The sequence below is a fragment of the Pecten maximus genome, chromosome 6, assembly GCF_902652985.1.
Source record: "Pecten maximus chromosome 6, xPecMax1.1, whole genome shotgun sequence".
In the NCBI taxonomy this organism is placed as follows: domain Eukaryota; kingdom Metazoa; phylum Mollusca; class Bivalvia; order Pectinida; family Pectinidae; genus Pecten; species Pecten maximus.
The window spans coordinates 33560066-33572160 of NC_047020.1; positions in this window are offsets into that span (position 1 = coordinate 33560066).

Sequence of the window (12095 nt, forward strand, 5' to 3'; positions counted from 1 at the left end):
AGTGTTATATGGTGATTGGTGTTTAGAAAGACTCCGACAGCCAGGGTTATATGGTGACGGGTGTTTAGAGGGACTGCAACGACCAGGGTTATATGGTGACGGGTGTTAAGAGGGACTCAATCAATCAGTGTTATATGGTGACGGGTGTTTAGAAGGACGCCAGGAACCAGGGTTATATAGTGACGGGTGTTTAGAGGGACGTGGACTCCAACAACCAGTGTGATATGGTGACGGGTTTTGAGGGACTACAACAGCCAGGATATTATGGTAATGGGTGTTTAGAAGGACGCCAGCAACCAGGGTTATATAGTGACGGGTGTTTAGAGGGATTCAATCAAACAGTGTCATCTGTTGACGGGTATTTAGAGGGACTACAACAGCCGGGGTTATATTGTGACGGGTGTTTAGAAGGACTCCAACAACCAAGTTATATGGTGACGGGTGTTAAGAGGGACTCCAATAACCAGGGTTATATGTTGATGGGTATTTAGAGGAACTAAATCAGCCAGGGTTATATGTTGACGGGTATTTAGAGGGACTTTGACTCCAACAACCAGTGTTATATGGTGACGGGTGTTTAAAGGAACAACAACAACCAGAGTTATATTGAGATCGGTGTTTAGAGGGACTACAACAGTCAGTGTTACACGAAGACAGATGTTTGGGGGGACTACAACAGCCAGGGTTTTGACGGGTGTTTAGAGAAACTACAACAGCCAGGTGTATATGATGGAAATTGTTGGTAGAGACACTAACAACCGGGTTCATATGGTGCCTGGTGTCTAGAGGGACACCAATAGTTAGAGTTATTCAATGACAGGTGTCTAGAGGGATACAAGCAGAAGAAAAAAGATCACGGAATGAAAGATCTTAGACAGGAAAAATGGACGATGGCTACTGCTGTAATGCGGTAGCAGATAAATTCTTATTTAATGTTCACTAATGAAAGGATGATCCTCAATTCTACAGGGAATCACACTTTGTTTGCTAGCCACGACGTAACATAAGTTGATAGATATAACACATCTGGTACAATTCTTGGGGATCTCTAATCAGAAGGCAACGGAGAAACTACATTTAATGTAGCTGGAAGGCTTGCACTTCTATGACAGCGATATCAAAGTATTTTTGAAAATTCTGATCGATATTATTACTCAAAGTGCATCAAATGATTACAGGTGTTAATCATTCATAACAGATTGTTAATTAGTTTTTAGACTTTTCTCCAATTTGTTTTCCTATAATTACAGAGACGAATTTATATAAACTATTATAGAATTGCAAGGTCAATTTGTATTCTGTTCTATTTTTATACAAATTTTGATGTTAATTTTTCATTCGTTCATAATTAGACTATAGTTCAGTTTGCATACATATAGTAAATATGATATTTTGCCTAATATATTCCACATACTCATCTTCTCAAGCTTTTAATGTAAATTAAACACGATAAAGAATGTCATCTCGCTGCAAAAATTAACGTTCTCTTTGTTAGAATCAACATACCAATCCAACACATCTTGTGATTCTTTCCGTCAGTCTTATCATTGACATTTGATACAGATGTCCATGTTCGATATCTCTACCTGAGTAACTTGAACACACGTCGTATGTTCAGATTTATATCTGATTGTCATCCTGACCAGGTTCCTTCCTTTGATTTGTCAGTAACATTAAATGATCGTATATCATATCTTTGATCGTAAGAGACCTAGGAACTTTCCTGGAGTTGACAAGAGACGTAGCCAGGAGGACCACCTATTGAGCAGAAATTGCCCGCAACTTCTAGTTTGGCTTTCATCTGGTCTCGAACTTTTCGAACTTTCGTCAAAAACCTCTGTTTTGTAATTATTTGTTTTGTCTGCTTTTGCATTTTGCTATCGTTGCATTGATTTTACTGAATAGAATGCAATTGTTCTTTAATTTTATTTCAATGGAAGAGAATTTTAATTTTCTGTTTTTGTTAGTTTTTGTTTTTGATTGCTTTATTATTATTATTATTATTTTGTTTTTGTTTGTTTGTTTGTTTGTTGTTTTTGTTTTGTTGTTGTTGTTTTCATAATTATTTGTCGAAACTAAAAGTGTAATAATGAACTCATATAGCTAGTGTTAATATAAAGAAAGGTTTGGATTGAGATCTGGAAATATAATTGTGACATACAAAAAAATGCTGGATGCGACGGAACCTGAGCAATTTTATTCTCAGTCCTATTAACAAGACGATTCAGTTTTATTTGTACTAATTCTAAAAATCAGAGAGAAACAATACTCAAATATAAGGATTACTATTTACCATTACACAAAAAGCTTTCCCCAGCATTGACTAAACCTCCGGATCGCCATTTATGTCCTCGTCTGTAGTGCACGACAGAATAAATACGTTTACATCAAAAGAAAACACAATAATGATCTTCCAATTTTGTTCAGATAAAACTAATTTTAATAGGTGTGTATACTAAGGAACAAAGGTCAAGGTCACCGGTGTCTTTTATATGATTTTTCATTTAAGTCATATAAATATATTTATCTTTGTTCTTTAAACGTAAATGAGACAATGTTTCTGTAAACGAACACGTTCAAACAGATCCAAGAGATTAACAAGCATACTATCCTCGTTACAGATATTTCTTTCATCTGATTCATTTGCAGCTGATTCATTTCCTCGCCAATTGAGCTGTCATACGACATCCATCAATAACATATTATAAGATGCCTTTGATGAGAGTGACCTTGACATAGTTCCTCAAACTAGGGGATAATCAATTTTGTAAAGAGTGATACAGTTTTAAACACTCCGCAACCGTCGCAACCGTCGCAATTGTCGACATCGCAGACTTCATGTTATTTCTTTATTCCGATGCTGAACGGGCCGTTGTACTACTATTAGGTTATAATATATCACCATGTACCTACAATAATAATGATACACAATGTATTCACTTCAGAAATATATTTATATTTTCAGCTGTTGTTCTCATATTGAACTTGTACATTTCCGTTTCTGGTAGGAAAAGGATAAATGTGTTCAACCTTAATTCATATTACAACAGTAACGAAACAAGTACCAACTTGAACTTATCCCATTTGTTGGCTCGGATGGAAACGCGCGAGGGGTCTAACAGTGGGAGGAATAAAGGGAGTACACGGAAAGAAAATGTGCGTTTTTAAGAAGAAAATTAAAGTTAACAAAAAACAACAACAACAACAACAACAACACAACACAACACCCCCCCCCCCCCCCCCCCCCCCCCCCCAATTTTTTTTTTTTTTTTTTTAACAGCGCACTGACGTCATAACTTTATGCAACATAATTATCAAGTATACTGGCGAATACCATTCGGTATCGATGATGGCGCGATGTATTCCGGTCCACTATTACAAATGATAGTATGTAGCGACAGGAATGTGTGGGAGAAAATAATCAATCGCCTCTGTATGATGCAGACACATAACTCAACCTTCGGGGTGATAGTTAACAGGCTTATTTCTGTCCTAATCACACAGAGGGGAAGCATTCTGTTTATCCATGGCCAAAAGTAGAGTTCAAAATAATTGCATGACATAAGGAAGCATTATTTACTGTTCCAACAGCTATTCCATGACCTCACGAAAACATTGTCGTACCTTGCTGTAGACAGAGTCATAAAAAATGTTAATAATCCTTACATTACATCAGGGGACTTTATTTGGGATCTCAGCTTTTCTCTTATCTCTAATTAATTTCTTTATGATGTCTTCTTTGGTACAACCTCATTTTTTGCCTTAGGTAGAGCGTTCCACCCTGAGGAAGGCTTTGGTTTCTGTCCTCTAGCCGAGACATATCAGAGCCTTTATAATTGGAAGTTACTAGTGCAGCTTAGCGCACGCAGTTTTTTCGGAGTTGTAGGATTGACTTGCCTGTTATCATTATAATATGACCTAGTATGATGTCCTGCTTGATGTCATTGACAGTTTGCTTCAGTGAGGTACATGTAGCACTGTGAAATCGGCATCAGTAACAAATGAAGTCTTGGAGAGATAGCAAAATGAGCCGTGGAAATTAAACAAAAGGAGCCGTGGAAATAAAACAAAAGGAGCCGTGAAGTAACAATAACGAGAGACAACAAGGGGACCGTGGTGGGACAACAAAGAGAGCAGAAGTTAACCAACAAAGGAAACCAGTCAGAGACAACAAAAGGAGCCGTTGAGTAACAATAACGAGATCCATGGAGAGATAACAAAGAGATCCACGAAGAAACCACAAATGGAGCAGTAGATAAACAGCAAAGGGAGACAACAAAACGAGCCTTTGGCATAAGGAAGACTATAAAAGGAGGTATAGAAAAACGAAGGTACCGTATAGACAACATAAGGGGCAGCGGGGAGACAACAAATGATCCCGTAGATATACAACAAAATAAAGCGTATATAGACACAAGAATCCACAGCGGTACAACGTATTGTTTGTTTGCTAGGTTTATTGCCCTGTGAACAGTGAGTGTCATTTGGAGGAAGGGTCTCACTTGTAGTAAATAATGACTACCTCAATGAACAAAATGCAGGAGGACCGTCGCATGTCATCCAAAGTATTCATTGTAAAGTGTCTTGCCAAAGGACACAACTACGATATCACAGAAGGGCATGTCTCTGCTTCCTGAGAAACAAATCCGACACGGCGCACTGCGTCGAAATGTGCACCTCGGATGTTTCCCTAAGGTTACCAGGATCCACAGAGGCACAACACAAGGACGCCTAAAGAGACACAAGATCCACGGGGAGACAACAAATTAGTCGTGGAGATGTAGAGATACGACAAAGGGATGTGTATAAAGTCACCAGAATCCACAGAGAGACGACAAAGCCGTAGATACACAAAAAATGAACCGAACAGAAACAACTAATGATGGCAGTAGCCCCGGATAAACAAAAAATACACCCGGGGAAAGACAACAACAGAAGCCAGGAACAAATCAATTACAATTAAAGATATCATTAAGTGCCATAGAAGCCGGAAACATCTCTTGCAGTGCATCAATGCCTTCTTTGGTGATCCAGGAAGCTATAAAAACTGGTGAATGTCTAAGATTAAATAAGCAAGCACTGCGCAAGATGTAATCCAGGCATTCAAAATACGGTCATGATGATGGTTTTAAAATTCTCTTAATACTAGCTAAGCCCGCCTTGGCATAGTTCGAAGGCTAAATATAGCTTATTGATCAGCGGAATACATTTATCAAAATCGTTGATAAGAATTTGAAGAGGCTAACGCAAATTGCTGTGTAAGCGCTGTAGGTAACAGAGATCCGGATGTAACTGCTGATGAATACAGTAGTGAAATTAAAGTCGTAATGAGCCAACTAATACATATTTTTGACTTACAATTTGTATACAATTTAATTGCTTTAGATACATCATGTTAATATCAAAGAATTGTATTTGGTATCTATATCTCGTGATAGCCATGGTAAGAATTAATTTCCGTAGACATGTAACAATCAGAATTATTTATGACTGATTTTTGCCGATTTCTGATTATTCGAGACCTCTCCGACAGGTCTTGACCAAATACAAAGTTTACCTGAAACTGGCAAATTCCTGCACGAGAGGTTATCATCGCAAATTGATAACCTAAACTACAAATGAGTAACAACGGTTTCCCAAAGTTTTCAGTATTTTTAACCAAATACACAAGATTATTGTCATTCATCGGACTATAACCGCTGTAAACAAAAGGACATACTATAAAATACCTCATACAAAGTCGTACAAACCAAATAAAAAGTCGTACAAACCATATTTAAATTCATTAAAATCACATACCAAGTCGTACAATCGATACCTAAAGTCGTACTAAAGGGTATTTATGCACTGATATTATAACGATCTGATTCGCTTTAAACCAGTGAGTTTAGTCCCTGCTAAACTGTCGATTTAAAAAAAAAAATATTTTACAGTAATTTGATGTTTGTTTATGATGTGTTATACTGTATCTGATCTTGATATGATAAAAACTGATGAAATGTAAGATGGCGATGAAAGGTAGTCGCTGTCATCAGGGATGTCGTTTTCAATACTATTGTTAGTCATTGACATGTATATGTAATATCACATGTCATTTGAAAGACGTGTCTATACTCATAGAACAAAACTATAATGGCTGGTGTTGTTGGTGTTGCAGAAAATACTTGATAATGGATTTATTTTCCGGTTTACTTATTGACGGGACTCTGAGTTTGTCTCTTTTGTTCATAATGTCATCCCGACTTTTAGATTTTTCTTTGAAATCACATTGTCTATACGTCATAATTCACTTGCCTGTTTTATTAAAATGCAAGTAAAAGCCTTATCGAAGTGGATATAATCTATTGCTAACACATTTTTCTTATAATCTTAGAACGCGAAACATGTGTCACATGGATTGTATGTCACCGCACTTATTGTACTAGATTTGTCCTTAGGAGGAACCAAGAGTCCACCAAAGCTGTTACCAGGTTTAATATGAGCAATGCCATTCTTCTTAATCAGGACTCTTCGGCTGACCCCGGATGTACCCCTTATAGTAAATGACTACACCCTGAATGTATTGCTAGAGAACCTTAGAAAAGCTCATTGGTCTATTTCTGTTTCCAAGAGGTGCTTGTTAAAGCAGCCTCATGTCAAAATGGGAGTGAACCGAAAGACGAATGTGATGTCAATGGAAATGTTAAAAGGTATTTATTACTGCTGACCCTTACTAGCAAACTGTTGGGACATTACGTAACCAATGATTTATTGACAGTTGAAAGTGCGAAAACATGCAACCAATTAGTCATCAATCAGGATAACACGGACATCAAACCCAACGAAATAAACTCATTCTAACTTCAATAGAGTCCAGTATAAAGGTAGCCTCGCACTTTAGCCAACTAGCAATTACGGGACCGTGCAGCGTAACGAAAACACCTTGCTGACATCATCCGCACACCGGCAAGACGGTAAAAACCACACGTGAGTGTAATTGGTATGAAATATTCTTTAGCTATATAGATTGAAAATCAACAGATGTCTGAGGGAGTAGAAATCGGTACCGATTTGTCTTTAAAGGTTTTCGATGATTAAACAGTTATCGAGCTTCATCCCCCTCAAGGATCAGGGCTGGATTCTCCGATGTCTTCTGGTAAGAGGACATAATAGAGCCCTAAGGATGATGTCTGCTGCATCACACTGAATCTTGATCCAGAGGACGACCAAAAGTAGGTCCCTGGGAAATCGGGGTGTTCGCCTGTGTTATTGTTTATGAAACATTTAGATTTTTCTCTTTTGCACTCGATAACCGTCCTCTTTTAGCCCTGTAAAACAACAATCAAATGTGTAAGCTACCTATATGTTAACTTACAACTAATCAAAATAGCATTTTGAGATTATTTGACGTCATTATACAGCATTCAACGTCGCTTCGATTCCCAGTCACGATTTGTCGTCAGTTTTGATACCCCATCCTGTAAAAACATTACATATTCATGGTCAAATATCATATTTCTGCTCCATTCTGATATCTTACAACCAGATCGACTCTTTGTCTCCTTAAGTGCTAACTACTAATAAAGAAAAATCATTGGAACATATTTGAAAGCTCACATTCGAGTCCATGAATCTACCACCATCATTTGTTCGGTTCATTGCTTATCGTTATTTTGCTCCGCTAATCGACGTTATTTCCCTTCCCGCACACCACGTTATAACGACACAATCTGTACCACGGTTATGGTCGTGTCTTCACAGAAAAAAGGACGAAAGATATCGTTGTTTAGCATCGCAAATATTTTGCCTCTATTTAGTTGAATGATTCTCGACAGCAAACGGAGAAAATTATACCACACTACCGTTCATTGTCACATGTACACATGTTATACAGTCCCTGTAATCGTGATAGTTATGTAATATATAGGTACATGTTTCCTACTACAGTCCCCTATGATATCTATGTACTATTGATAGCTATGTAATATAGAGGTACGTATTTTCTACTACAGTCTCCTGTGATAGCCTAGTAATATTGATAACGATGTAATATAGGGTTACATGTTTCCTGCTACAGTCCCATGTAATATATGTGTAATACCAATAGCTATATAATGTATAGGAGCATATTTCTTGCTACAGTCCCCTGCGTATGGTGTTCCGTTATGGCCATATTTCCAATATCTGTCTGCTATGTAATATCTAGTTATATGATTCTAATTACAGTTCCCTTTGTCATAAAAACGATAGGTGCCACTCTTTCCGCAGTCGGTAGTAATGAAATAGCATATGTCTATCAGTCATACACAACTCCTATATTTACTCACGGTCAAAATATTCTTCGTTAGAGATACAATAAAGCACTAAGACTCTTTACCTTCAGCAATTGCACGAACCATTTAACTTTTTTTAACAAGACATTTAGACATTTTCTATCGAAATCATATATCGTTACTTTTAGAACTTACAAGAATTACTCAGATGCTTAGAAACTTGGCATTCATACAGTGTCGCAAGTGAGAATGTGTTAGTATTATTACGATCGTCAAGGACTGAATTATTGGCAAACAATGAACCCGAATTCCCGTATGCTGACGATTGTATAGACTCTATTTTTCGGAGTATAAGGGGGTCAGAATACATGAAAAACATGTGTGTACAGTTGACATAAGGATGGTTTGTTGAGTGCAAATAACCTAGGGAAAAAATAAAGCCTGGAGAAAGGTTTTCACATGCGATTTCCGCAGAATCATGCAAAATGCATGTGTACTCTACATAAATAATACAACAACAGTCGTCCTGTAATTTTCACTCTACAGTGCATCTTGCAGGTCGCGGAGTTCTTGTTTGGCCGCAAGGCCCAACCAGTCTACTCCACAATGCTAGAACACGTTTCTTCTTCCACGGTGAAGGGAAAGGGTTGTTGTGTATGCCCATTCAGGGGCAGAACGATAGCAGGATACGTCGCAGTAGTAGAACAACTTACAGTCCAAAAATGGTCTCCATACACAGCACCAAGAAAGACACAACGTATGGTAATATATGCTGTAAATTCTTGAATACGATTTTGGTTGTACTTTTGATGAAATATTCATATAAATGGAACATCAAACGACAGTTCAGTACTTAGATTTTTGGTGTTCGTGTAACCGTAATGGGGTATACATATGGAAGTTAACATTGTCCGCAATTGAGACGGCAATGTTTCACCACAAAAGTAGTTGCCCCAGATTTTCAGATTTTCGGCCAAGCAAGAGTTTGCGGTCGTAAATGAAAAAAACAAATCTTAGTTTAATAGAGCTTCCCAAACATGTAACATTTGTTTATCGTGTTCATCTAACTCGAATTAGTTTCAAATTCAGAAAATTCACGAACTTAAGACAACCTGATAAACAACCATTACATGTTAGGGGGCATGTTTATCCAATAACTTGTATGAAGTCTACATACAAATTTATCAAGTTCAAATTCTCCCAACATAGCCACTAAATTATGTGAGCCGAATCACTATTTAATAAGATATAGTTCAATTATATCTATTTTTCTTGAATAACGTATAATGTATATTTGAATGTATTTGTAAAGTTTGTATTTCTTCACAATTAAATTGAATTATATATGACAATCATTGTTGTTATTCTGAATTAATTCAATTTAACTTTTTAAGATAGCGCTGTCTTTAAAGATTGTCTTTATAGCCGTATTTATTTCAGCTTTATACGTTATTCTTTTCTTCAAGTAATTGATGCTCAACGTTTTTTTTCCGATAGTTATATAAAATATAAGTAGTTATTTACCAATGAATGAACAGACAAATCAACGGTATTAAGACGGTACAGGAGGCTAGTCATGTGGAATAAGAAAATAATTGGCGCTAATACAGTGCCTTGAGGTACCCCGGTGTCGGTATGATATGATATGTGTGTCCAACCTTGACTTTGTTATCCCTTAACTTGATTGAAAAGAAGTTTTTAGATCACAAATGTTTCTTCCTAATCCATATCGATGAAATTCACAGCTAATCAGATGGTGTGATATCGACGTATTTGGTATCTCCGCTAGCCAGAAGTTCATTTCGTATTCACTATCGGCGGATTTAGTCCTGTTCTCTATGACTTCAAACTATCGTTCTATTCCTGTGACTAGGAGCCTATCATAGCAGGATTTCTTTTTATTTCCTGCCTATGATATTTTCACTCATATCTTCAGACATATATTTCAAGAACTGATGACATAAGCTCTACATTAAAATCTTTCATCTTTAACTTCCTTAATGTTTTATACAATTTTTGCTTATATGTGTTATCAAATATGTTAACCCTACTTAACGTTTAGATGATCTGATGTTGAAGATTCTTCTCTTAGATCACGTCCAGTAATAATAATTATGATAAACACCGTTTATATAGCGCGTTATCGAATTTGTAAAATAACTCCAATGAGCTTCACATTACATGATATAATACTACATTGTATGTCAAGTGTTGCACAATGTGCAGAAATATATAACCTACCACTTTTCGGAACACATTTAGAGTTAGATACAGTAGATCAGTAGATGATATGTACAGGACTTCTATCGTGAAGTATAATTTATCTGACGGTTGGAACGAAAGACACAAAATATGATCACCTTTCATAACACATTAGGTATTCCAGTAGAGCAAAATATCTGTTTCGTTATTCTAGGACTCGTCAGTGATGCTAAGGGCCTAGGGTGTTTAGTGAAATCAATTGTTTGGAGCTCCCATTGAGATTCAGATCCTTTCATTTCATCTGCGCTTGACAAGTCATATTCACCATGTCAGTGTGTACAACAGAATTTTGCAGATTAAAGTAACACTGTTTTAAACGCTTCCAGCATTTGATCAGATTTAAGATTCCCTGGCTCGCAGTCATCATTAATATTTATTGTTTCTAATTTTAACTCAGTATTCTAATTAATTTTGCCATATCTTGAGGCTGTGCATGTAAATTCTATTACGTAGGTGAATATATTGGATTATGTTTTCACCTCATTTACGCCTATTGCAAGGTTGAAATAAAGCTGTTCATATCGACTAAAAAGCAATCAAGATATGGTACATCCCATTGGGTACATCACGTTGCTACAACATTTTATTTACAATTTAGCTGTCACAAAGTTATATATGAGTATATGTGGTTATACGTTGTCACGTCACACATAGACGTAAATATGTCGTGTATACTGATAAGTCATATCATATCATTGTGTAAATCATACATTTATCGTAAATGATGTACAACATTTTTTGTTTGTTTTTAAAGCATTTTAATGGTGTCATGATTGTCTCCACCCCTTCAACAATGCTCTCCGAAAAATTGCTGATATGACAGTCTCTGCCGTTACATCTGTGATTGAATATTCCATATTGTACATGTAAAAATAACTAAAAAAGAATCATCAATACACCATATATATGGCAGGCGATGCTCCGCATGTAAACAACCATAGGTAAAGAATGAAACTCAATCTGTCAGTGTGTGCGGTCTGTTTCTTAAACAAACATGCCAAAAGCTAACTCAATATAAAAAACACTTACCTTGAATTATTTATCTCTATCTGAGAAGCAATATGTTGATTTGATAGAAAAAAAATATGATCATGCATCATTGTTACCATTTGCATGGATATCTCAAAGTCGTGTGACCTAAGGACAAAGAACCGGAAGTCAAAAACACCGCGCAAATATTGAGTTTGTTTGTTTGTTTGTTTTTTAAGATAGCAGCGAATGAGAGTCTTGCCCCCTGAGAGTCTTCCCCCCTGTCGGACACCTCCTACAACACGACGAAAGCTTACAAAGATTTGTATTTGTTGCCTCGTAAATTCAAGAATTACACTTGTATTTGGTGTATAAGGTGCTTGTAACATATGAATTTGATCAGGTCGTATCAACCATTAATATAAAGTGTTAGGTGATTTGGGTTTTTATACTAATGTACTGCTCCTGGATTCGTACTAATATACAAATTCATTGTTGATAAAAATTTGTTTGGTTTGTTTGGTTTGTTTTTGATTAACGTCCTATTAACAGCCAGGGTCATTTAAGGACGTGCCTGGTTTTGTAGTTGGAGGAAAGCCGGAGTACCCGGAG